Source organism: Pituophis catenifer, unplaced genomic scaffold (genome assembly GCF_029215685.1).
Source record: "Pituophis catenifer annectens isolate HBS135680 unplaced genomic scaffold, rPitCat1.0.hap2 SCAF_1, whole genome shotgun sequence".
Lineage (NCBI taxonomy): Eukaryota > Metazoa > Chordata > Lepidosauria > Squamata > Colubridae > Pituophis > Pituophis catenifer.
Genome location: NW_027256881.1, coordinates 11,895,846 through 11,921,540, shown reverse-complemented (window position 1 = coordinate 11,921,540; position 25,695 = coordinate 11,895,846). Strand labels below are relative to the sequence as shown.

The window sequence follows — 25,695 nt, the reverse complement described above, 5'->3', positions numbered from 1 at the left end:
GCAGGAGATGGGTGGTGTCTCTCCTTCTGTTTTAACATAGATGGCCCCCTTACCCTTCTTTCGCACCAATGGTTGTCTCTATTCAAAATGTAGACTTTGCTGTCTTCAAAAGAGTGGCCTTTGTCCTTCAAATGCAGATGGAGTGCTGAATCTTTTCCTGATCGGTTTGTTCTCCTATGTTGCACCATGCGTTTGTGAAATGGTTGTTTTGTTTCACCAATGTACTGATCTGCAAATGACTCACTGTATTGTATTCATACGGTGCTCCAGATGTTTTGGGATTGCATCCAAGCTGCTTGTTATTGTTAGCACTATCTTGGCTTTCTTTTGCCACAGTCATTCTACTTCTATTTGCAGGTCTTTGTATTTTGTGATTTTCTCCAATTCTTTCTCCCATATCCTGCTTTCTCCAGGTATTGCAATGATCCCTATCCAGAGTTTTTCGCCTTTCTTTTGTCAATTGTTAACTCTGGGCGTTAATGGCAGGTGCTTGCCTGATTGAATTCTAATGTCCCAGAGCACTTCAGCGTCTTCATTTTTTGTTATTTTGTCTATTTTGAGCTGCCGTGGCACAGTGGTTAGAATACAGTACTGCAGGCTACTTCTGCTGCCTGTCGGCTGCCTGCAAATTTGGCAGTTCGAATCTCACCGGCTCAAGGTTGACTCAGCTTTCCATCCTTCTGAGGTCGGTAAAATGAGGACCCAGAGTGTTGAGGGCAATATGCTGACTTGGTAAAACCGCTTAGAGAGGGCTGTAAAGCACTGTGAAGCAGTATATAAATCTAAGTGTTATTGCTATTGCTATTTTATGGTAGCACCAATTCTTGCTTGCAGTGGTATTTCTTGTAGATATGCACCATAGTTGCTACTTCGTCATGCCATTGTTTGTAGTTAGTCTGAGTCATCTTCTTGCAGCAGCTGATTAGGTGGCCCACTATTTCTTCAACTTCTTTGCAGAGACGGCATTTGCCATCTGTTGCTGTTTTCTTGATTCTTTATATTATTATTATCTGTTCACAACCATGTGAAGACACAGCTGCCAGTTCTTTAGCTGGTGTTGGCCTTCATACACATCAAGTTCTTCCCAAGAACCGAGGATGTCATAATGTATCAGGATAAAGTATGTGCAGATGCAAGCATTGTGGCCTTTTGCGATTGACAGATGGAAATTTTATCAATGCACAGATTTTCTAAGTGTTGTCCAAGATTTTTTGCTATGGCACCCAGTGTGCTGATAAGTTATTATGTGTGGGTAATCTACAGTTAAATTCAGGGTCTAAGAGTTGGACTTGGTTCCAACCCATCAAGTCCTTCCCAAAAGCTGAAATAGGCAGATGTGTTTCTTTGATGATATCATTGCAGGATATAATCCAGTGGTGGGATTCAAAATTTTTTACTACCAGTTCTGTGGCTTGGTGGGTGTGGCTTGGTGGGCGTGGCAAGTGAAGGATACTGTAAAATCTCCATTCCCACCCCACTCCAGGGGAAGGCTACTGCAAAATTCCCATTTCCTCCCGATCAGCTGGGACTCGGGAGGCAGAGAATAGTTGGGGGTGGGGCCAGTCAGAGGTGGTATTTATCAGTTCTCCAAACTACTCAAAATTTCTGCTACCAGTTCTCCAGAACTGGTCAGAACCTGCTGAATACCACCTCTGATATACTCTGTTCTGAGTAAAGCTGCCTTTTGCAATTGACTGATGGTGATTTTGTCAATGTCAGTGGTATTATTAAGTCATGGTGGCACAGTGATTAGAATGCAATATTGCAGGCTAACTCTGCCCACAGCCTGGAGCTCGATCCTGATGGGGCTCAAAGTTAACTCAGTCTTCTATCCTTCCAAAGTTGGTAAAATAAGGACCCAAATTGTTGGGGGCAATATGCTAATAATGCTTTAACATTGTAAACCACTCAGAGAGTGCTATATGGGGCAGTGTATAAGCCTAAATGCCATTGCTGCTACTATTGTTATTGTTAATAATAATAATAATAATAATAATAATAATAATAATAATAATACATTGTTTTTTATATTGCAGTTTCGGGTTAGCTGCATCTGATTTTGATTTTAATGTTAATTCTGCAGGTAAATTGCATTGCAACCCTCTTGGCAGGAGTCCCTGCCAATAAGTTGGCAGGAAACTCCTCATGGAGAATAAATGGAAATTGAGGGGGGAAAAAAACCCAGAAGTGAGAGATGAGAATAGCAATATCGGCAATTTTATGGCAGCTGGGTCGTTCTAGAGATGCCTCTTGGCATAGTAGCCTTAGTTGAAAGGAACATGAGTGAAAGCTGATACAGGAATAACGATGCCGTGGCACAAGCCTGGGAATAATTTAATTAATTGCACTGAAATTTCTTTGATGAATAGTTATGTGGTAATAAGCATGAGGTCGAGCAACAAAATGAGTTTCAGCTTTTTAATGGGCCAGCACAGCTGCAGTTTTGGAAAGGTTCCCATTTGGAGTTCTTTCTCCAACACACACTTCATTCTCTCTCTGTCTCCCTCCCTCCCTTCCCCTCTCTCTCTTTCTCTCTTCACTGTTTTACATTCTCTTGATTTCTGCCTGTCCTCGAGTTACAACCATTTGTTTAGTGACCGTTCGAAGTTCCAACAGCACTGAAAACAGTGGTGGGTTTCAAAATTTTTTACTACTGATCCTGTGGGCGTGGCTTGGTGTGCGTGGCAGGTGAAGGATACTGTAAAATCTCCATTCCCTCCCCATTCCCTGGGAAGGTTGCTGCAAAATCCCCATTTCCTCCTGATCAGCTGGGACTTGGGAGGCAGAGAATAGATGGGGGCAGGGCCATGAACTACTGAACTACTCAAAATTTTCGCTATCGGTTCTCCAGAACTGGTCAGAACCTGCTGAAACCCATCTTTGACTGAAAAAAAGTGACTTATGACTGATTTCACTCTGACAACCCTTGCAGCATCCCCATATTCATGTGATCAAAATTCAGACATTTGGCAACCGATTCATATTTATGACCGTTGCAGTATCCTGGGGTCACATGATCCACCTTTTGTGACCTTCTGGCAAGGAAAGTCCAGGGGAAAGCCAGATTTACTTTACAACTGTGTTATTAACTTAACAACTGCAGTGATTCACTTAACAATGATGGCAAGAAAAGTCACAAAATGGGGCAAAACTGCAGGGGTGGGCTTCAAAAATTTTAGCAAGGGGTTCTCTGCCTGGTTGCTGGTTGGGCATGGCCATGGCCATGGCCATTGGCTTTTTGCACCATGGCGGGGGTGGTGGTCATTTTTGCCCTCCCCGGGCTCCGGAGGCTTTCCTCAAGCTTCCGGGAGGGCTAAAACAGCCTCCTTAGGCTCCGGAGGCCCCTTTAGAGGCCGGAAAAGGGCCTGTTTCCGGACTTCCTGAACTTCCAATAGGCCTGTTTTTCACCCTCCCTGAGCTTCTGTGCGCGTCCTGCACTTACCTGCATCCAAAACAGGCTGCGTCGGGACTCCTGGGAGGGGCGGGGTGGGCGGGGCAGGGCCAGCCAGGAGTGGGATTTGGGAGTTCTCCGAACTGCACAGAATCTTAGCTAGAGGTTCTCCCAAACCCCTGCAAACCCCCAGGAGCCCTCCCTTGCAAAACTGTCTCGCTTAGCAATGGAAATTTTGAATTCAATTATGGTTGTAAGTCGAGGACAACCTGTACTATATATGCTGTGAGTTTCTGATCTCCAAGGGTGGGATAGTCTGTGGCACTGTGTCTATTCCTTTTTTTAATGTTCCCAAATGCCCTTTCCAACCCCAGTTGTTGAGAATTATGACATCTTTTTTTTTAATTCTTTTTTGGGGGGTTGGAGGTAGGTGGGACACATAAAACCTATCATTTTCATCCTAAAGGGCCAGGCTAACAACATTCCACTCAATGACACTCAGTTCCTGGTGACCTCATGGACTGTGCATGTGGATTTTTTTTTTTTGAGAACAATATGGAAGTGATTTGCCACTGGTTTCCACTGGGATGTTTTCTCAATCTCCCAATCTAGTTTACAATCCTGTTTTTCCTGGCAATCTGTCATAACTATGTCTGATCCAACTTTTTTCTTTTTTTTTTTAACAAAATCAGTGAGATGGTGCTAGGTTCATTGGGGTGGCCCTCATATAGGCTTAATGTAGAGGTCCTTTAAAATTTCCTTTATGCCATCCTTTATTATCCTGGGGTTAATTTTGAAGGTAATTTTAGAAAACAAAAATGATAGATGTCTGCAATCTGTGGCCACTTGCTCCTCAAAAAATAATGATAAGCTTGAATGATGGAAAGCATCTATCACAGTATTTTTCAATCTTGGCAACTTTAAGATATGTGGTCCTCAATTCCCAGAATTCTGAGTGGGGAATTCTGGGAGTTGAAGTCCTCACATTTTAAAACTGCCAAGGCTGAGAAACAATGAACTGTGGTATGGTGGAGACTTCTACTGAACTGATATTTTGTGATAGTTCATGCCCAGCATAACAGCAATGAAATGGCTAGCTTCCACAATGGCCGGAGACATCTATAGGTTGGGGGTCAAATGATGAAAATACTGTTGCACTAATGTGATGCCTTGTTTGTATGTGCCATGATGTCATGCATAGTGCAAAAGAGGTATTATTTTCATTGCAATGGCATGACTGCAGAATCACCGAATTTGACAGCTGCAGAAATTGAATGAATTAATTAATTAATTAACTAACTAATATGCAGAGAATGAATGAATGAATGAATGAATGAATGAATGAACGAATGAACGAACGAACAAATGAATGAATGAAATTGCTTTTGCAGTTTTGATTAAATTGTTGGATCCTGCAGAATTCTTGGATCCTGCAGAAACCTCTAACCATTTATAGGGATGCAGTTTTTTTTTTCCAAATTCAATAGAGACAGAAACATCGTTCTCTTTTCTCGGTGGCCAATTCCAATTCCTGTTGACTGGAGGTGGGAGGGACTGAGACTGAGGCTTCTGATTTTTGGGGAGCCACAGGTCTCAAAGTTCTCACTTGTTTAATCTCTCAACTTCTCCAGGCCAACCAAGTAGCAGCTATGTGTTTTAGGTTCTCCTAATACCAAGGAATTCCCATCTTTAGAATAGAATATAATAGAATTCTTTATTGGCCAAGTGTGATTGGACACACAAGGAATTTGTCTTCGTGCATACGCTCTCGGAGTACATAAAAGAAAAGATACGTTTGTCAAGAATCATAAGGTACAACACTTAATGATAGTCATAGGGAAACAGTCAATATAAATCTTAAGGATACCAGCAACAAGGTTACAGTCATACAGTCATAAGTGGGAGGAGATGGGTGATAGGAATGATGAGAAGATTAATAGTAATGCAGACTTAGTAACTAGTTTGACAGTGTTGAGGGAATTATTTGTTTAGCAGAGTGATGGCGTTCAGGAAAAAACTGTTCTAAATGGGGTAGCAATCCTACTGGGAGAACTCAGTAGGTGTTTGTGAACTCACAGCTCTTGCTTGAAGGACAAGGGCAACTGTTTCCTGGAGGGCTTTGCTCAAATTCATCCAGTGAGCCAATTACAGCCTTTCCTAAACAGTGAATCCCTTCTCATGGTTACTCAGTTACCTCCTGCACGGATGATCACAATGCACTATATATGGCTCTGCCCTTGAAAACTATGCTATCTAAGGTGACTCTAGCGCTATGCCATGTTTGTTGCAGTGTCTGTCTTCTGGAATAGCATCCCTTTGAATATTCAAGGTTCTCTAACCCTATCATTCTTTAAACAAAACTTGACAACCTGGCCTTCTCTTCACTCCTCAGATGCTAGGTTAGGAAGTATGTGCCACTCTGGGAATGTTTATTAAGGTGTTTGGCTTGTTATTCTCCAGATTATCACCTTCTTCTGTTTGGATTGTTATTTATCTTGTACACTGCCCAGAGTTGTAGGAGCTGGGTGGCCTATAAATCTAATTTTCAAATAAACAACTAAATCCCACCTGAACCTGCAGTCTCCAGAAATTTTCACCACTACCAACTAATAACAAGTGGATTATTTGTAAATCTGTACAATCTCCCATTTCAAACTATGAGTTAGGGGCCAACAACTAGGGTTACTATTTCTGTGCTCCAGACATCCAGCAAAGGAAGCTATCTATCTATCTATCTATCTATCTATCTATCTATCTATCTATCTATCTATCTATCTATCTATCTATCTACCTACCCTACCCTACCCTACCTTCCTACCTACCTACCTTTATCTACCTACCTACCTACCTTTATCTACCTACCTACCTACCAACCATCTCCCTCCCTCACTCCCCCCTCTCTCTCATATGACTCATATGAATGGTGTGTGATTAGAAAAGGCTGTCCTTTGCTTTGCCTCTATTTATAGGTTTGTTTCTTTCCTTGTTTGCTTGTTTGATTCTTTAAATCCCACCTTTATTATTTTTATAAACAACTCAAGGTAGCAAACATATCCCATATTCCTTTCTATTTTCCCCACCACAACAACCCTTTGGGGTGACTTGAGCTGAGAGAGACTAACTATCCCAAGTTTATCCAGCTGGCTTTCATGCCTAAAGTGGGACTAGAACTCACAGTCTCCTGATGATTGACCTAAAGTCACCCAGCTGGAACTTGCAATCTCCTGGTGATTGGCCCAAACTCACCCAACTGGCTTTCATAGCTAAGATGAGACTAGAACTCACAGTCTCCTGGTGATTGGCCTAAAGTCACCCAACTGGCTTTCATGCCTAAGGTGGGACTAGAACTCACAGTCTCCTGGTGATTGACCCAAAGACACCCAGCTGGCTTTCATGCCCAAGATGGGACTAGAACTCTCAGTCTCCTGGTTTCTTTAACACTCTTCTAACCCCAGGGCAACCACTGTTATTCCTCCAGTGTTTAGAGACCCAGCAGTTCATATAAGAACTTTCCATCTCCTATTGTTCCACCTACTGCAATCACTTTTTTAAACAACTTTCTTCCTTTGCTTGGTTTTTAGAAGAACCTACATTCCAGCAGTTTCATTGTCAAATGTATTAAATTGCATTGGAAAAAGCCCATGGCTGAAAAACCAGAATTTACTCCTTTGCCAACACTTGGAGGTTAACGCAGTTGGGAGAAATTGTAGAATTCAGGTTTAGTTTTTCAAGTTCCTTCTTTCTTTGCTTGGAACTTTGCCCACCTTGTTACTAGTTCTTAAGTGAAATGAGATGCAGCAGTAGCTTAGAGAAACAATGGCTGTTTTCCAATATCGTCTCCCCTAACTTCTCTTAAGCGAGAGCTCTGGAGCCAGTATATAAGTTCTCTCCCTTGGTTGCACTTAAGAAGCCAGCTCACAGCCTAGTGGGTTTCTAGAAAATGGCCTGCAGTGTTTTTCTTTTTTTCTGTTTGATGTTGCAAACATTTTAACCCTTTGGGGAGATCAGGAGGGAAATGGTGTTGCCCTTCTGGTTAAAAGAAAAATAGAAATGTGAGCCAAGGAGGTGAACTTAGAATACGGCCAGGTTACCGCCATACTTACCTTTGTTTTTCCTCCACAGATTGCATCATCAGAGAATTTATCCAATAGTAACATTAATTCTGCTTCTGTTATTGTGATGCTCTAATATATGGGATGGGATGGATGGAAATTAATCAAGGAGAACTAAGAAGAAATTTTCTGACAGTTAGCACAATTAATCAGTGGAACAAATTGCCTCCAGAAGTTGGGTTGCTCCAACATTGGAGGTTTTTAAGAAGAGATTGGACAACCATTTGTCTGAAATAGTATAGGGCCATGAGAGTGAATCTATGGCATGTGTGCCACAGGTGGCACACAGAGCCATATCGGTGGGCAGGTGAGCTTAGCTCCGCCGTGCATGTGCACACTGGCCAGCTGATTTTCGGGCCTTCTGGGCCCACTGAAAGTCAGGAAACAGACTGTTTCCAGCCTCCGGAGGACCTCTGGGGTGGGGTGGGGAAGGCCATGTTCACTCTTCCCAGACTCCTAGAAAGGCTCTGGAGCCTGGGGAGAGTGAAAAGCAGGCCTTCCGGTCCCACTGGAATTCATCAAACGGGCCGTTTCCGGCCTCCGGAGGGCCTCCAGGAGGGTGGGGAAGGCCATTTTTGCCCTCCCCAGACTTCTAGAAAACCTCTGTAGCCTGGGGAGGATGAAAAACAGGCCTACCCGGCCCACTGTGCTATTGCGTGCCAAAAGCGGGGGGAGCATGGGGGGGTAGCCTGCGCTAGCGTGGGGGGGACAGGTGCATAGAATTAAGGGTGTGGGCACGCACACCCCTCCCCCGTGCTCTCCCCACTTTTGGCACACAATGGCAAAAAGGCAGTGGTGGGATTCAAATAATTTAACAACCAGTTCTCTGCCCTAATGATTTCTTCCAACAACCAGTTCACCAAACTGCTCAGAAAGTTAACAACTGGTTCTCCTGAAGTGGTGCGAACTGGCTGAATCCCACCACTGCAAAAAAGGTTAGCCATCACTGGTATAGGGTTCTCCTGCCTGAGCAGGGGGTCGGACTAGAAAATCTCGAAGGTTCGGTTCTATCCTGTCCTGTCCTGTCCTGTCCTGTCCTGTCCTGTCCTGTCCAGTTTTACTCTACTCTACTCTACTCTACTCTACTCTACTCTACTCTACTCTACTCTACTCTACTCTACTCTACTCTATTCGAAACACCCTGACTGCAGTTTGAAGCAAATATATATAGATTTCTTATTTTTACTTAGTTAAATAAGTAACTTTAATAAGAGGAAGTGAGCATACTAAAGTAGATAAGGGATAGAAGTTATAAAAACACTCGTGTGCCTTCTGTGGTTTGGATCACATATTTAACCCACCGGCTTGTGGTTTCTTATGGAACTTTCCACAATCCTAAAGGCAGGCTAAAGCCTGAACTTTAATTCTATCATCTCAATTTTTCACGCCATCTACATGTATACATCCTAACTAGACTGTGTTGCTGTTTCTCTGTGTCATATAATACATGTGGGTATATGCATAATTATTTATTTATGTATTTATTTATTTTTGTCATGTTTACATAGCGTATATTGGAGGGGGTGGCCCTTTGAGAGCTGTATGCAACAAAATTTCATTTTAATGTGTGCCGATTAGTGTACATTTAAAGTGACAATAAAGTTATTGTCAGATGTAAATGTCTTATTCTCTAATGTGTAAATAGTATATGAACGGGGTATCAAGGGTTAACTTATTCTTCACTTCTTAATGTATTCATAATTCACCACTCCCATATCTAGCTCCACCCATTGTATATATAAGGAGCTGTATGCACCCACTTCCTTGCTTCTATCTGTGAATATTCAGTGAATATAGAATGCCTAATGTAAATAAAAGAAGATATATTTAAATCTTTAACTCTTGCTAAATTTATTGAGTCTGATCCTGAAAATATTGCAACAAGCTGGTAGCAGAGGATGGTTAATTGACTCAATAAATACTTAAAAATGTTTAAGAAAGATAGGCCCAACACCAGGGCATACAGCAAAGAAATGGAAACAGAACAAGAAATAATCAACGAATCCACAAACGCGATTTCGAGAGAATCCGAAGAATACACCACTGAAGACGAAGAAATAATAGATGAAAATGATGATCAGGAGGAAATCGAAATAGAAAATAACGAACTCAGGTCAGAGATATTAAAACTATTGAAGAGTCAGAAGAATGATGAAAGCCTCATCGCGAAACTCCAAGACATGCTGAAGAACAGCGGAGCAGCGAGAGAGAAGCACATCACTAATGAAAAATCAAAAGACCCAAAAATAGTGAGTGATATGACTGCAGAAAAAATTATTGTGAAGAAGAAAAACGGTGATCCCGCGCGAAATTTTGAATGGCAGCCATCTTGGTTTCAACAGACCTCCAGGGTGAGCGAAGCAGAGCCAATCAGAAGACTCAATTCAAAATTTCTGGCGCGAAAAACATTATCAGACAACGAAAACGAAAAAGAAGATTCAAACACCTCAGAAGAATCAGAATCAGAAAATGAAGGTGATTCAACAAACGATCAAATAAAATCAGCAATGAAAACGCTTTTTGCTGCATTTGGACCAAAACTAAGAATTACTAAAAAACTAACGAAGAAGCAAACGAGCAAGCCAATGACTCAAGACCTGCCCGCTCCCATTCTGACTACGAGAACGCCGACGCCCGAACCCAGAGAGCCCTGCCGATACCATCCCACGCCACAGACCGAAGCAAGCACCAACGCACTCAAAAGAAGAGGAAGAGCAGCCACCATCGCCAGGACTCCCAAGATCGAGCCAGAGACCGATTCGTCTGAGGAGGAGCAGAGCGAGCGAGCTGCAACGAGGAGAACCTCTCACGACGATTCCAGGGAAGAAATGGACAACGCGCATGCGCAAGACTACGCAGACGCTCCAGGAAGACATGAACTGACGAGAAGACCATGCAGGCTCGTTGCGAGCATCCCCACGCCGTTTTGTGACTTTCTACATTTACGAGACCACGGACTGCCTCAGGTTGTAAGTAATGGACCTAATAATCTCGGAAATTTACCCAGTGACTTCCCAAAGTTAAGGATAGATGGCATTAATTTACAAGAATGGTATCAGCAGCTCCAGGTTGTCTTTATGAAGGAAAACTTACTATTTTTTATCACTAGTCCCCCAAAAAGACCTTGGACTCTAAAAATAGACTGTTTACATCATAGAGCATTTTTCTTATTAATATCTAGTGTATCTCCTGCAATGTATCACAGCATTAAGCAAAATTTGACTGTTTCTGAAATTATTCAATGCATGTTCAATTTGTTTCACAGTGACAGTGTAGCTACCACCACAAGGATGTCTAAAGATTTCTTTTCATCTAGGATAAAACCAGGGGTTTCCATAAGTGAGCACTTAATATCTTTAAACAAAATAAGAGCTGAACTGCATTTAAGAGGGGAGGTGATCTCAGACCAAACAATGAAAAGTGTTATTATCAACTCACTTGATCCATCATGGGACAATTATATGTCACATTTAGACACAATCAATCTAGGATACTTATCCATAGAAAGTCTATCCAATAAATTAATAGCAGAAGACAATTCAAGAAGGGATCGTTCTAACAAACATATAGAACACAAACCATATAGGAAAGTAGCTTTCCAAGAAAAATATAATGAAACATTTAAATGTCATAACTGTGGATCCAGGGAACACAATAGAAGAGATTGCCCCAAAACTTCAAAGGAAAGACATAGGTCTGAATATAGAAACAAATACAATTATAGACAGTCTTCCATGGATAGACATAGATATAGAAGCCCACCAAATTACAAAGAGAATAGAGGGGGCAGAGATAATTCAAAGGATAGAAAATTTGGTTCACTGAATGGACTAAATAAACAAGACAACATTAACATACAGCAGAACGAGAACAATAATTGGCTTATTGATTCTGGAGCAACTAATCACACCACTAATAACAAAAATATATTGTCTTCATTTGTAGAAGATAAATTTGTAATAAAGGTAGCTAACCAAGAAAAAGTTCAAGTATTAGGTAGAGGGAATGTAACCTTACCTGGTCTAGGAAAAATAGAGGGGGTATTGCTAATACCTGAAATACCCCATAACATACTAAGTGCCATAAAACTAAGTAGAGATTCTGATATTAACATTGTTTTTTCTAAAGGAAAGGCGACTCTAGAGAAAAATAAAATAGATATAGGCACTGTGATGATTAAAGGAGGCCTACCTTATCTGATAACAAAGGAAAAATGGTTGCATAACATTGATTCAAATATGGAAGATTGTATTGAAGTAGATGATGGAAACATTAGCAACAGTGACAATGATGAATGTAAAATATCTCATGATCACAAAGATGCACACAATGAAAAAAAACCAAAAATAGGTAAGCCAATTCATGATGAGTGTGCTCACATCTTACATAGGAAGTTAGGACATGCCAGTTTTCCTGTAGTACAAAAAATGACTGAACACGCAGAAGGCGTTAAAATAAAAAATTGTGAAAACTATTTGGAATGCTCAGTATGTAAATCCACAAAACTAAAAACGAGCCCCAGGCCAAGAAAATCTATTAGATCAACCAACAAAATTTTTGATTTGGTACACATGGACTTAGTTGGTCCACTAACTCCATCAATCAATTATAGAAAACGTTACTTCTTGACCATAGTAGACGATTATAGCCGCTATGGATTTGTTTATACATTAAAACACAAAGATGAAACCTTTCAAAAATTTAAAGAATTTTATAAACGCATAGAAACACAACACAATATCAAAATAAAACAAATCATGACAGATAGGGGATGTGAATTCATGTCCAAGGAATTCTCCCAATGGTTAAAGGACAGAGAAATGCTACATTACACGTCTAGCCCTTTTTCTGCGTTCCAGAACGGGATTGCAGAGAGAAAGAACTCAACATTACAAACCATGATTAGATGCACATTGGAAGATGCTGGCTTAAGCAAACAATTCTGGTCAGAAGCCCTACATTATTCCAATTACACACAGAATAGAACCTGGTCCAGCATTGTAAATAAGACACCATATGAAGTGATGTATAATAGGAAACCAAAATTGGCACACATGCACATATTCGGAGTCACTGCAGACGTACACATACCTAAGCAATTAAGAAGAAAGGGAGAGAACGTGTCCAGGAGACTCAGATTTATGGGATATGAGACAGGCACTAAAGGGTACAGATTCATTGATAATAATAACAAATTTATAGTCTCCAGAACAGCTGTATTCCATGAACAGGCCAACTGGTCTAAAATACATCTTAATGAAATATTCCCAAGTAAAGACAAAGATACAAAATCTCAAGAGAAAGGGACTATAGAAAAGCAAGATATCAACAAATATAAAAACAAAACCAAAACATGGATAAATAGCCAACACAAAATAAAGACAGACACACTAACAAAAAAGGAAGCAAGATATTTGCATGATAACAATAGTAAACCTGAAAAAATAATTAGAAACACCAGAAATCAGATGCCTAGCAAATACAAGGATTATATAATGCATATGGATGGTGAGCCAACGACACCTAATACATATGAGGAAGTGTTAAAGCTTCCTCATAAAGAAAAGGAAAAATGGGAATTAGCAATGAAAAAAGAGATGGAAAGCTTACAAGGATTAAATGTATTTACACCTGCAGTTGCACCAAAAGATAAAACAATTATTGGTACCAGGTGGATATATAAAATTAAGAACTTAGAGGGAGGCAATACCCTATACAAAGCTAGACTAGTTGCACAAGGTTATGCACAGAAATATCCGGAGGACTATACTGACACGTATTCCCCCACAGTAAGAACTGAAAGTGTCAAAACAGCTCTAGTGGTAGCATCAGCACTTAATCTAGATGTATTCCAATATGACATACAGACTGCGTATTTACACGCAAAACTAGATAAGGAAATATATGTAAGAGCACCTCACAGTCAATACACAAACAAGAATGAGACTTGGTTGTTAAACAAGAGTTTATACGGGTTAAAACAATCTGGTAAACGATGGTATGATTGTTTAGTAAAAGTACTCAAAACCATGGACTTTAATGCCACCACTGCTGATAACTGTTTCTTTGTTAAAAAGGATGATAATTGCATAGAATTTGTATTGATCTATGTGGATGACATTTTATACATAGGAAAACATAAAGAGAGAAGAGAAGCTTTTGTGACTAAGCTAAGTGAACATTTCTCATTGAAATCTTTAGGCAAAGTAAACAAATATCTTGGTGTTCAAATTAATAAGACTAAAAGAGGATTCAAACTTACTCAGAGAGATAAGATCATAGACCTCTTGAACAAATGCAATCTGAGTGATGCCAAACCTTGTGATACTCCTATGCAAACTGATTTTCTAAGAAATGCTGATGAATCATCCCCTGAATTCAAAGATAATACATTTTATAGATCAGTCATAGGTTCACTTCTTTATATATCTAACTGGACAAGACCAGATATCGCTTTACCTCTCAATTTATTATCCAGACATGTCAGCAAGCCAACAATGTGCCACTGGGAAGCTGTTAAAAGAATATTAAGATATCTGAAAAATACATTAGACTTTTGTTTAATGTTGGAACCCAAAGACAGTAAAGAACCAAAGCTCACATGTTACGCAGATGCGGACTGGGCTGGAGACACCTCATGTAGAAAGAGTACATCTGGTTATATATTTCTCTTAAATGACTGTCCAGTTTACTGGTACACTGGTAAACAAGAATTAGTGGCCACTTCAACGACTGAAGCGGAATATGTTTGTTTATCTAAAGCTGCAAATAACCTGGTATGGTTTAATGATTTGATTTCAGATGTCTGGAAAAAACCTGCTTTGCCTTTTGTTATGCATGAAGACAATAAGGCAGCTATTGAAATATCTAGATCTGACGCCATTGGACATAGGTCCAGACACATAGATATAAAGTTTAAACATGTGAGACAATTATCTCAGGATGGATTTATAAAAGCAGTACATTGTGAAACTTCAGAACAATTAGCTGACATATTGACAAAACCTTTACCTTCTAAACAGCATAAATATTTAACTTCCAAGTTATATGTTTTGTACTGTCCTGAATCTGAATGTAATTGGTGTTGCATAACGAATCGGCATTTAGAGGGGGATTTGTCAGATGTAAATGCCTTATTCTCTAATGTGTAAATAGTATATGAACGGGGTATCAAGGGTTAACTTATTCTTCACTTCTTAATGTATTCATAATTCACCACTCCCATATCTAGCTCCACCCATTGTATATATAAGGAGCTGTATGCACCCACTTCCTTGCTTCTATCTGTGAATATTCAGTGAATATAGAATGCCTAATGTAAATAAAAGAAGATATATTTAAATCTTTAACTCTTGCTAAATTTATTGAGTCTGATCCTGAAAATATTGCAACAGTTATTTTAAATCTAAGTCAATATAAGAACCTTTTAACCAATTATCAGAGTTATCAGAATTCTAACTTCTGGTGACTGAACAAGCCCTTGAAAGTTTTCTTAGAAATGTTTTTAGAAGTGGGTTTCCTTTGGTTTCTTCTAAAGACTAAGGGAAAGGGACTGACCTAAAGTCACCCAACTGGCTTTTTGCCTAAGATGGAACTAGAACTCACAGTCAGTCTAGATCAGAGGTCTTCAAACTTGGCAGCTTTAAGACTTGTGGACTTCAACTCTCAGAATTCGCCAGCTATGCTGGCTGAGAATTCTGAGAGTTGAAGTCCACAAGTCTTAAAGCTGCCAAGTTTGGAGACCTCTGGCCTAGACCATTGCTTTTAACCACTGCACCAACTGGCTCCTATTCAAGGCATGCAGCCTGTGGTTCAGGAGATAGTATTCACCCATGAAAACTACCATTGGTCTAGCTAAAACCATTTAAATTGTTGGCCTTGGCTGATGACCACTCCACAATAACAAAATATTTAGCCTATCTGTTTATGATGAAATTTAACCCAAATTCCTTCTACGGACAAAAAAGAGGAAAAAGACATATCCACATTGAAAGAATTACCAAGCAGGGCCTGACATTTTGCATAGTTTTAATGGGACAATTTGGGGAAAATGAAAGAATCTGAAGTTGAAAGAACCTCAAGTTAAGGTGTGAGACTCACTTACAGAAGTGACTTCTTATTGGCTTACTATCTTGTCCATCATTCTTTGAAATCAAAGAGAATATCAGAATTTGTGTAGGTTTGGCATGAAGGAGAAAAAAAAATATTAGTTCTGATATTTTTTTGAAAAGCTATCTTTTGAAAAGATCGAGCAAAGGGCCTGATAGAATTTTAGATATTCTCTACAGCTTATAAATATGGGCCTATAAAAAAAACGCCCAGGAACCAGGAAGCTGTGACTTTAAGCCATTAAGGAACCCAGTGGTTTGATAAAATAACAGGAAACAGACAATTTATTATGAGCAGCCTTGGTAGCTCTGGATTATCTATAAAACTTTTATGGTCCTCCCCAAGTGGCAAGAGGCCATAAAACTTGCCTGAATGAGGGACTTGTTAATTTAGTTGTTAAAGCAAATTAAAAATTTATAAGCGCTTTTAGGTAAATGAGATCTTGTCTCATTCCTGCCCTTGTGGGGCTGTGGACTCCTCAGAGGGAAGAAAATGGCTATGCTCAAACATCACAGCAGAACAATAAAGGCTATTAAATTGTTCCATTTTATTGCCATGGAGAAACACAGCTGTTGCCGTGGTTTGCAAAGAGATACGGGGGAGGGAAGGGGAGCGGTGTGGAAATGATGAGAGTGTACTGTTTCAGGTTGTTTTGTTTTTAAGGCACAAATATCCCATTTCTTTGACAGCAACTGTTGGTTCAAATGTCTTTCCTCACAACAATGCCTGTGGGCCACCATCTTGTTTTTTAGGTGTGGTGTTCTGAGAAGGAAAGGCAGAGAGCTTCTCAAAATGAGGCTATGAGGTATCTGATGCTGGTTTTGGGTGAACCATAGTCCCCATCATAGTTTGAGCTTTTCTTACTACCACCCCAATAAAGTTGGGATCTTGTATCAACTTATACTTCGTATGAATGGTCAATTGACACAGTTCTAACAGTATTAAGTCCTACTCGGTATGAATGATCAAATGACACAGTTCCACTGGTGGTGTGTTAAGTCACGCTTGGTATGAATGGTCAAATGACACAATTCCAATGATGTTAAGGCATACTTGGTATGAACATTCAAGTGTCACAGTTCCAACGATGTTGTGTTAAGTCATATTTGGTATGAACAGTCAAACAATACAGTTCCAATGTTGTTGTGTTAAGTCATATTTGACATGAGTGGTTAAGTGATAGAGTTCCAAAGATGTTGTGTTAAGTTATACTTGATATGAATGGTCAATTACACAGTTCCAATGATGTTGTGTTAAGTCATACTTGGTATGAACCATCAAGTGCAACAGTCCAATGAAGGGCTCACTATGCTGCCCAGGTAGGGATCCCATGGCAGATACAGGATCTTTTTTGAATTTTATTAGAGTTTACTATGATATAAAATGCAAACAAAAATCAGAAAAGAAAAGGGAGAGGAGAAAAGGGGGAAAGAAAGAGTGCGGGGGTATAGAAAGAAAAAGAAAAAAATCCATGCTTTCTGACTTTTTTCAGTGCAGTAGAATACAAAATAAAGTTAGGATCTCAACTTTTTGCTTTGCATTTCTAGCAGGTACAAACCATTTTTATAACCATAAAGTTAATCTAATTATCAAAACCTAAAATCCAAGTTTCATTTTTTTTTTCCTGTTTTGAGCATAAAATCCAGAAGCAGTTGCTGGTGGAAACAACACTGGATAAGTTCTTTTCTTTAATTAAAAGAGTCCGCTCTGCCATCTCTGCTAACCCCATCACTTTTTCCATCCATTCTTCCATTGTGGGAATTGATGTGTCTTTCCATTTTTGCGCATATGCGATTCTCCCTGGGACAAATGCACAACTTTGAGCACCACTCAGACAGTGCCTCCTTTTTCAGAGACAAACCATTCATTTTCAGAGATGTAATTTTTGGTAATTTTGAATGAAATTAAGGCCGAAAATAGAGACAATGAACCTTGGTGAGGTTCATGACCCTCTTTTAACATTGTAATGAATAAACCATTTCCTTCCTTAGTTCTCCAGGACCAGAGGTGGGCTTCAACAGGTTCTGACCAGTTCTGGAGAACTGGTAGCAGAAATTTTGAGTAGTTTGGAGAACCGGTAAATACCACTTCTGACTGGCCCTGCCCCCATCTATTCGCTGCCTCCCAAGTACCAACTGATCGGGAGGAAATGGAGATTTTGCAGTAACCTTCCCCTGGAGTGGGGAGGGAATGGAGATTTTACAGTAGCCTACTCCTGCCACACCCACCAAGCGACACCCACAGAACTGGTAGTAAAAAATTTTGAATCCCACCACTGTTCAGGACCATATCTTTGGGTGTGAAGTTATTCATCCTTCCTATTTTAGAATAAAGCCAAAGAACCAAGAATGACTCGTGGAGTCACTCTCTGAATATTTCTTTATTGTACTTTGTCTATTAATAGAATCTTGCCAGACTAAAGCAACTTCTGCATAACTGTTAGATACATTATGTGAATTATTAGGGAAGGCCCGACCTTGCTCTCTTCCTGCCTACCAGACATTCCCAGCTCCTCTGTTCTCTTTGCCATCTGCAACTCCTGACTTCATTCTACCACAATACCTACAAATTCTGACTTCTGGGAGGGGTAATGGGATGGGTTCACGCCAGGGGTGGGTTCTAATTTTTTTTACTACCGGTTCTGTGGGTGTGGCTTATTTGTGGGTGTGGCTTGGAGGTCATGTGACTAAGTGGGCGTGGCTAGCTGGTCAGAGTCATTTCTGGAAGGTCCTTGCACTTACGACCAGTCCTCGCACTTACGACCCGACTCATTTGTTTGCTTTTAACATTGATCAGCTGTAGGACGGCCCTTTGAAGCCCCGTGGCAAGAGTTTAAACAGTTTTTTTTCCCTCTAGTCATCAGCTGGGACTCAGGAGGCAGCAATAGATTGGGGGTGGGGCCAAATAAAAGGTAAGAATAACGTGGGTGGGGGGAGGGCGGGGGGAAACCGGTTCGGTGACATCATATAGTCACCACTACCGGCTCAGCCGAACCAGACTGAACCGGGAGGAACCCACCACTGGTTCACGCCCTACATGGCATGGGCCTGGGGTATTTGCAGGACCACCTTCTGCCTGCCTCCCACCGCCCTGTGCACTCACATAGGACTGCCCTCCTCCGGGTGCCATCAGCCAGACAATGTCGGCTGGTCGCACCCAGGATGAGGGTGTTCTCTGTGGGTGCACCGACCCTCTGGAATGGGTTACCCACGGGGCTCCGAACGGCCCCCGACCTCCACTCTTTCCGCCGTGACCTGAAGACATGGCTTTTCCAACAAATTTGCTGATCTGATGGGTGATTTTTAATTGGGAGATTTTAATTGAGTGTTTTGGTAGTTATTTTATTGTTTCTATCGTTTTTAATTTTTGTAAGCCGCCCCGAGTCCTTTGGGAGAAGGGCGGCATATAAGTATAATAAAATAAATAAATAAATAAATAAATTTTCAAAGAATGAAATTTAACTGCCACATACACTAGTTGCCAAAATTGTGGAAACCTTTTGGGAAAAGTACATTTTCTAAAACTAGCTAATAACATCACTTTTTTGGGGGAGTAGTACCATAAAATTATATATCAATGGAAAGATAATTGAAACAAGAATGTAAGGCAATAACTTTTATGAAGGATTTGCTATTAGAACAGCAGTTACAGTATAAAGAAGAAAAGTGAAACACCTAGAAAAAATGAGATCTACAAAAATTATCACCATGTCAGTTAATACTTAGTTGGGTAACCTTTAGCATGAATTAGTGCCTTACAATATCTTCCCATGGAGTGAACCAAGTCTTTTAGTTCTGCAGCTGTTATAATGTGAAACCAAGATTGAATGAATGCTTCTATTAACTGGGTTTTATTGCTTGGTAGCTTCTGACAAACAAGTTTCTTTAGTCGGCTCCATAAATTTTCAATTTATTTATTTATTTTATTCGATTTCTATACCGCCCTACTCCCGAAGGACTCAGGGCGGTGCACAGCCAAACAATAAAACACATCCATACAAAATTTAAAAGTAGAATAAAATCAAATTAAATAATTTTGGCTCCGACAAATTTAAAAACCCCGAACTATTTAAAACCAATTTTAAAATTGAATGTATAAAATACTAAAAGATATTTAAAAATTAAAAATCTTTTATGAAAGAGGGAGAAAATTAGGCCAGGCCCGCCTGGTGAAATAATAAGGTCTTTAAAGCGCGGTAGAAGATGCGCAGATCCGGGATCCTCCGTATCTCTGGGGGGAGCTCGTTCCAGATAGTAGGTGCCCCCACAGAGAAGGCTCTCCCCCTGGGGGCCGCCAGTCGACATTGTTTGGCCGACGGCACCCGGAGGAGCCCCTCTCTATGGGAGCGTACCGGCCAGTGGGAGGCTATTGGTGGTAGTAGGCGGTCCTGCAAGTACCCAGGTCCTAAGCCATGGAGCGCTTTAAAGGTGGTAACCAAAACCTTGAAGCGCACCCGGAAGACCACCGGGAGCCAGTGCAGCTCACGCAGGAGAGGTGTTACATGGGAACGCCATGTCGCTCCCATTACCACCCGCGCGGCCACACTCTGCGCCAGTTGGAGCCTCCGGGTGCTCCTCAAGGGGAGCCCCATGTAGAGAGCGTTGCAATAGTCCAGGCGGGAGGTGACAATTGAGTTAAGGTCTGGGCTATTCCCAGGCCATTCCAGCAATGGAATATGATTATCTTGAAACTCTAAAAAAAAGTGGTGTTATTAGCCATCAAACCTCAAAAATACACTTTTCCCAAAAGGTTTCCACAATTTTGGCCAGCAACTTAGAAATTTCCTGACAGTTACAATAATAAGACTGTCTACTGTTGACCTCACCCCCATTTGTACTAATTAATGAGTGGAATAACTTTCCTCCAGAAGTTGTGAATGCTCCAACACTGGAAGTTTTTAAAAAGATGTTGGATAACCATTTGTACCTATACCAGTGGTATAGGATTTCCTGCCTAAGCCGTAGGTTGGACTAGAAGACCTCAAAGGTCCCTTCCAATTCCGTTATTCTGTTCTGTTCTGTTCTGTTCTGTTCTGTTCTGTTCTGTTCTGTTCTACTCTACTCTACTCTACTCTACTCTACTCTACTCTACTCTACTCTACACTATTTTATTCTAATAGATGGAAGCTTATCAAACAGAGTTCCAGCCTAAAATCAAGGAGAAATTTAATGACAATGAGAACAATTAATCAGTGGAATGGCTTGCCTCGGGAAGTTGGGGGTGCATCAGTACCCCTCTTGCTCATGTATTTATTATCTGACTATTTAGTATCATTTTGACTCCTTTCCTTCAAATAAATTGTTGGGCATTCCTGGGAAAGGAAAGAATCTGAGACTGCAGCTACAGTATGTAGAAATTAAGTCCCACAAAATAAATAAATATCTGTTGGTTGTTGAGCCGAAAGAGGCAATCCTGGTATACTTTGGCATTGAATTCGAGATGTTCTTAACACCGGACAATAAATATCAAGCCCTGCTATTTGCATGATATTTGCATGTAGGTTTCTAATTTACTTCTCATAGGCAACAATGTTGAGAGCCTTTTATTTGAATGGTACTTGAATTGAAAAAGCAAATGGTCTCATTGAAAGACCAAACGGTCTCGTGGACAAACCGATTAAAACCATAATAGTTAAATGAATCCTTAAGATAACTTTTCCAAATCCCCTTTTTTTTTTTGGATATTTTGACCTTTGGGATGCTATAGACATGTTCCAAAAAAAGTAAGCATGGAGGCACAGTAGATGAACCAAAAAGTTTAAGTGTTCTGATTTATTTTAAAGATAATCAGTATAATCTAAAGAAATGTGGATAATTACTTCTTATATGTTTTCCTCTTCATTCATACTGAAAATTACAATTTGATGGAAACTTTTGTAGGCATTCTGGGAGTGATGCTGTTTGTTTTGGGGTGTCTGCACCCATGAGATAGAAAGTTCAGTAATTGACAGAGCAATTCTGGGCATACAATAAATAGGAAATCTGAGTGAGTCTTCAGTCCAGATATTAAATTTAAAGGTCTTTTGGCCAAATCTCCTGCATCTTAGGTCTGATCCCATTTAATCAGTTCTGATTTAACTACCATGTGTGCACACGTGTGCATTTGTGCATGCACAACCCCCCAGCATTAAAGTCTGAATTTGGTTGAATCAAATTTAACCAGTCTGGTTTCATTCCAATGGATTTGAATATATAATCCAAGCAAATTAAGTTTCTGAGTCGAATCACATATTCAGATTAGATTGGATCTGATTCTCACAGGCTTAGCAAATAAGGGAGAGTTGGAGAGGGCATCTCTACTATAAAAGGTCTGATTCCTGGAATCCAGGCTGAGATCCACATTGGTTTCATTTTAACACTGTATGTGATCTGGCTATTCTCCCAAGCTTTTAAATGTTACTGATAGAAACTTGGACAGTCCTTTCTTTTCTTTTCTTTTTTAATTGCATGCATGCCATTGCTTGGTTGTTGCTGTTTTCATATTGATTGCATCCCCTGGGACTCATCATAGAAAGTAGTGATATGTATTTGAATATATAAATGAATTGGGTTAAAGATGCTGAGCTTGTCAGCTGGAAAGCTGACAGCCCGAGTTCGAGTACCGCACGACGGAGTGAGTTCCCGTTCCTTGCCTCCCAGCTCCTGCCCCCTAGCAGTTCAAAAGCATGCAAATGCAAATATATTAATAGTTTCCACTTCGATGGGAAGGTAACAGCATTCCAAGTGCCTTGGCCAGTGGTGGGTTTCAAATTTTTTTACTACCAGTTCTGTGGGTGTGGCTTGGTGGGCGTGGCTTGGTGGGTGTGGCAGGGGAAGGATACTGTAAAATCTCCATTCCCACCCCACTCCAGGGGAAGAATACTGTAAAATCTCCATTCCCACCCCACACCAGGGGAAGGTTCCTGCAAAATCCCCATTTCTTCCCAATCAGCTGGGACTCAGGAGGCTGAGACTGGATGGGGGCGGGGCCAGTCAGAGGTGGTATTTATGGGTTCTCCAAACTACTCAAAATTTCTGCTACTGGTACTCCAGAACTGGTCAGAACCTGCTGAAACCCACCTCTGGCCTTGGCATACAGTAATTCCGGCCACATGACTGTGGAAATTATCTTCGGACAACTCTGGGTCCTCCGGCTAAGAAACAGACATGAGCACCATGCCCTAGAGTCAGAAATGACTGGAGAGCAGAAATGTTTACCTTTATATAAATGAATATGACCTCATTTTCCAACACTTAACATTGGATGATGTTAAGACAATTTGCAATGTGTTACCAAAGCTTAAGTATGCCATCTTGAATCCATTGTGGATTGTCTTCTTTCGGGCATTATCTTTGATGGCCAACACCCCTTCCCCAACATCCATATCTCCAAAGAGCAATGGAGTAATAAATCAAGCCATAAATATCGAGTTTTTGCAGTCCCTTTGAAGAACATCTCATCCACATGGTTTTCATAAACATGAGGTCTTTGCTGGCGCTGGGTGGGATCTTTCCCTCCCTTTATTCCCCCCCCCCCGAATATAAAATATCGGTCTTCGGATAAACTGAATTTAAGAGGGCAGCTTTCTGAAATAGCCCCATCTCTTCCTCATTCTCCCAGCCCATTCCCAAGAAGCTAATAAAAGGAGACATGGCACCATTACAAGGAGTTAACCCATGCATTTCAAGAGGAAGAGCTAATTAGGACTCGAGATCCCTTCTGAAACCCCAGCTCTACGTTCACATCAAAGCTATTGCAAAGGGTGTATTTATGCCCCCATGGTATATGGATGGTCTCCATGAACGCTGGTGAAATACCCGCTGATTGCTGATTGAAAACAGTTGTTAATTCTCTACTCCACTAAATTCCAAGTTGGTGGGAGGGAGGGAAGAGAAAGAGAGAGAGAAAGAGAGAGGAAGGGGGAAAAAATTCCTTAACAAAGAACAGATTGGAAAGAAGCAAGTCCTTACTGTGTGGAAATTAATGGCAGATGCCTATGCTGATAGTTAAAATGTTTCATTAGATGCTAATGTCTTGCTGTGTTTTTAATTGTTCAGAAATTAGCCTCTAGAATATTAAAACCATCTGTTTGTTATCATGATGAAACAGAATACTTAAATAGTTATTAATTTTTTTTTTATTTTTTTTGCGGGATTGCTTTCTTCCCTCCGCCTCCTTCTTCTCCCTGTCTCCAGAACTTTGATCTGCTGAGATTTTTGGAAAATGTTGGCCGTAAAAAAAAGAAGAAGAAGAAGAAGAAAGGGTGGGGGATTTAGAAAAAAAAATATGCAGCCAAGATTTGGAAGTATATTTCCAATCTGGAAGTATAACTCCCCCACACGCCTGCTGACCCTGCCCTATATTTCACATGCCTGCTTTCTTTGGTAAATTATTACTCACCGTGGACAGGCTGACATTTTTTTTAATGTGTGGTGCGAATGCTCTGAAGTTTGCTGAGCTTGTGTAATGGTTGCGTTAAGGTGTAATAGGGGACATTTTTACACTCTGATGTTCAATTTTGGGTCTTGGGAGGTTAATTTGCAGATCAAACATATCCAACGGTTAGCAAATGTTCATTGTTCATTCACCATTGAAAGTATAATGTATCTTTAGTGCTCGATAGCAAATTTTTCTCTTGTTTTGTCAGGAAAGGGCTTCCTTTTCGTTCGCCTCACTCAGATTTGCCCCGCTAATTATGGGCTTCCCATAAAAAAAATATTTATTTGGAGAGAGAATTCTAAATTAGCTGGCAGTGTTTTTGGATCTATGAAATCTAGGCTGCATCCATACAGAAGCATCTGTTAAGAGCAGGCCATAGTACAGATAGTCCTCGATTTTTTTTAAAAAAATTTGATTTATATGCCGCCCTTCTCCGGAGACTCAGGGCAGCTTACAATGCGTTAAGCAATAGCCTTCATCCTTTTGTATATTTATACAAAGTCAGCTTATTGCCCCCACAAACTGGGTCCTCAATTTACCTACCTTAGAAAGGATGGAAGGCTGAGTCAACCTTGAGCCTTGGAGAGATTTGAACTTGCAGTAATTGCAGACAGCTGGTGTTAAATTACAGAGCTCTGTCTGTTGAGCTATTCAGGCTCCATTTGCGACTACAATCAAGCCCAGAATTTCTGTTGTTAAGTGAGACAGCTCTTAAGTGCATTCTGCCGGTTGTTAAGTGAATCTAGCTTCCCCGTTGACTTTGCTTGTCAGAAGGTCACAAAAGGGGATCACGGGATCTTGGGACACTGCGACTGTCATAAATATGAGCCAGTTGCCAAGCGTCCACATTTTGATTACCTGCCCATGGGGATGCTACGGCAGTCGTAAGTGTAAAAAATGGTCATATGTTACTTCTTTTGTCGCTGTTGTAACTTCAGACGGTCACTACGGTAAATGAATGGTTGTAATTTGAGGAGTACCTGTATTCATTGCCCTCGTATCAGTCCTTCAACCTTGCTGTGAGTTTTCATTCTCTGTCATCCTCAACTATGAATTTTGTTTTACCACCTTACGTGGTTTTACATTGCTTTTTAAAACTGTTTTTACTTCCTTGTATTGGTTGGTTGTTTTCTATTTGTTTATGAGCCACCCAGATTCTTGAATGGCGTTAAAGAGCTGTATAAATTAGATAAATAAAGACATTACAGCTGTCTTCTCAAATCCTGGCTGAGTGACTGGTTCCTTTGATTTACTACCCTCACAAAGACCTGCATTTCAACCATTTTTTAGAACAAAGGTGAAAAGGAAAATGCAGCTTGAACCCTTAATTAAATTGCAATATTTTCTTTTTTCTCCCCCCCCCCCCTTTTTTTTTTTCCTTGTTGTTTCTGTCCTGGGCTTCCTCCATCGCATGTCAAGCCAAAACTTTAAAATATGCTTTTTCCACTGAAACTGGAAACCTATAATGCAGGGCTATCAAACTCGCAGCTCACGGGCTGGATGCGTCACATGCTGGCCACGCCCACACCTGGTTTAGCGAAGGGGAAATAAGTCGCGATATGTCACGTGATGCTGCTGTGACACTGCATGTTTGACACCTCTGGGAATAAAAGAGGTCAGGAGTGCCCTTAAGGCTTTCTTTCTTTCTTTCTTTCTTTCTTTCTT

The 25,695-nt window shown here is 40.6% G+C and overlaps 1 protein-coding gene across 2 annotated transcripts in view; it reads left to right on the top strand.

The window, feature by feature from the left end:
* The window catches only part of AUTS2 (activator of transcription and developmental regulator AUTS2), a 1,101,572-nt gene that overhangs the window by 424,520 nt on the left and 651,357 nt on the right, over window positions 1-25,695 (top strand). The window lies entirely within an intron of this gene.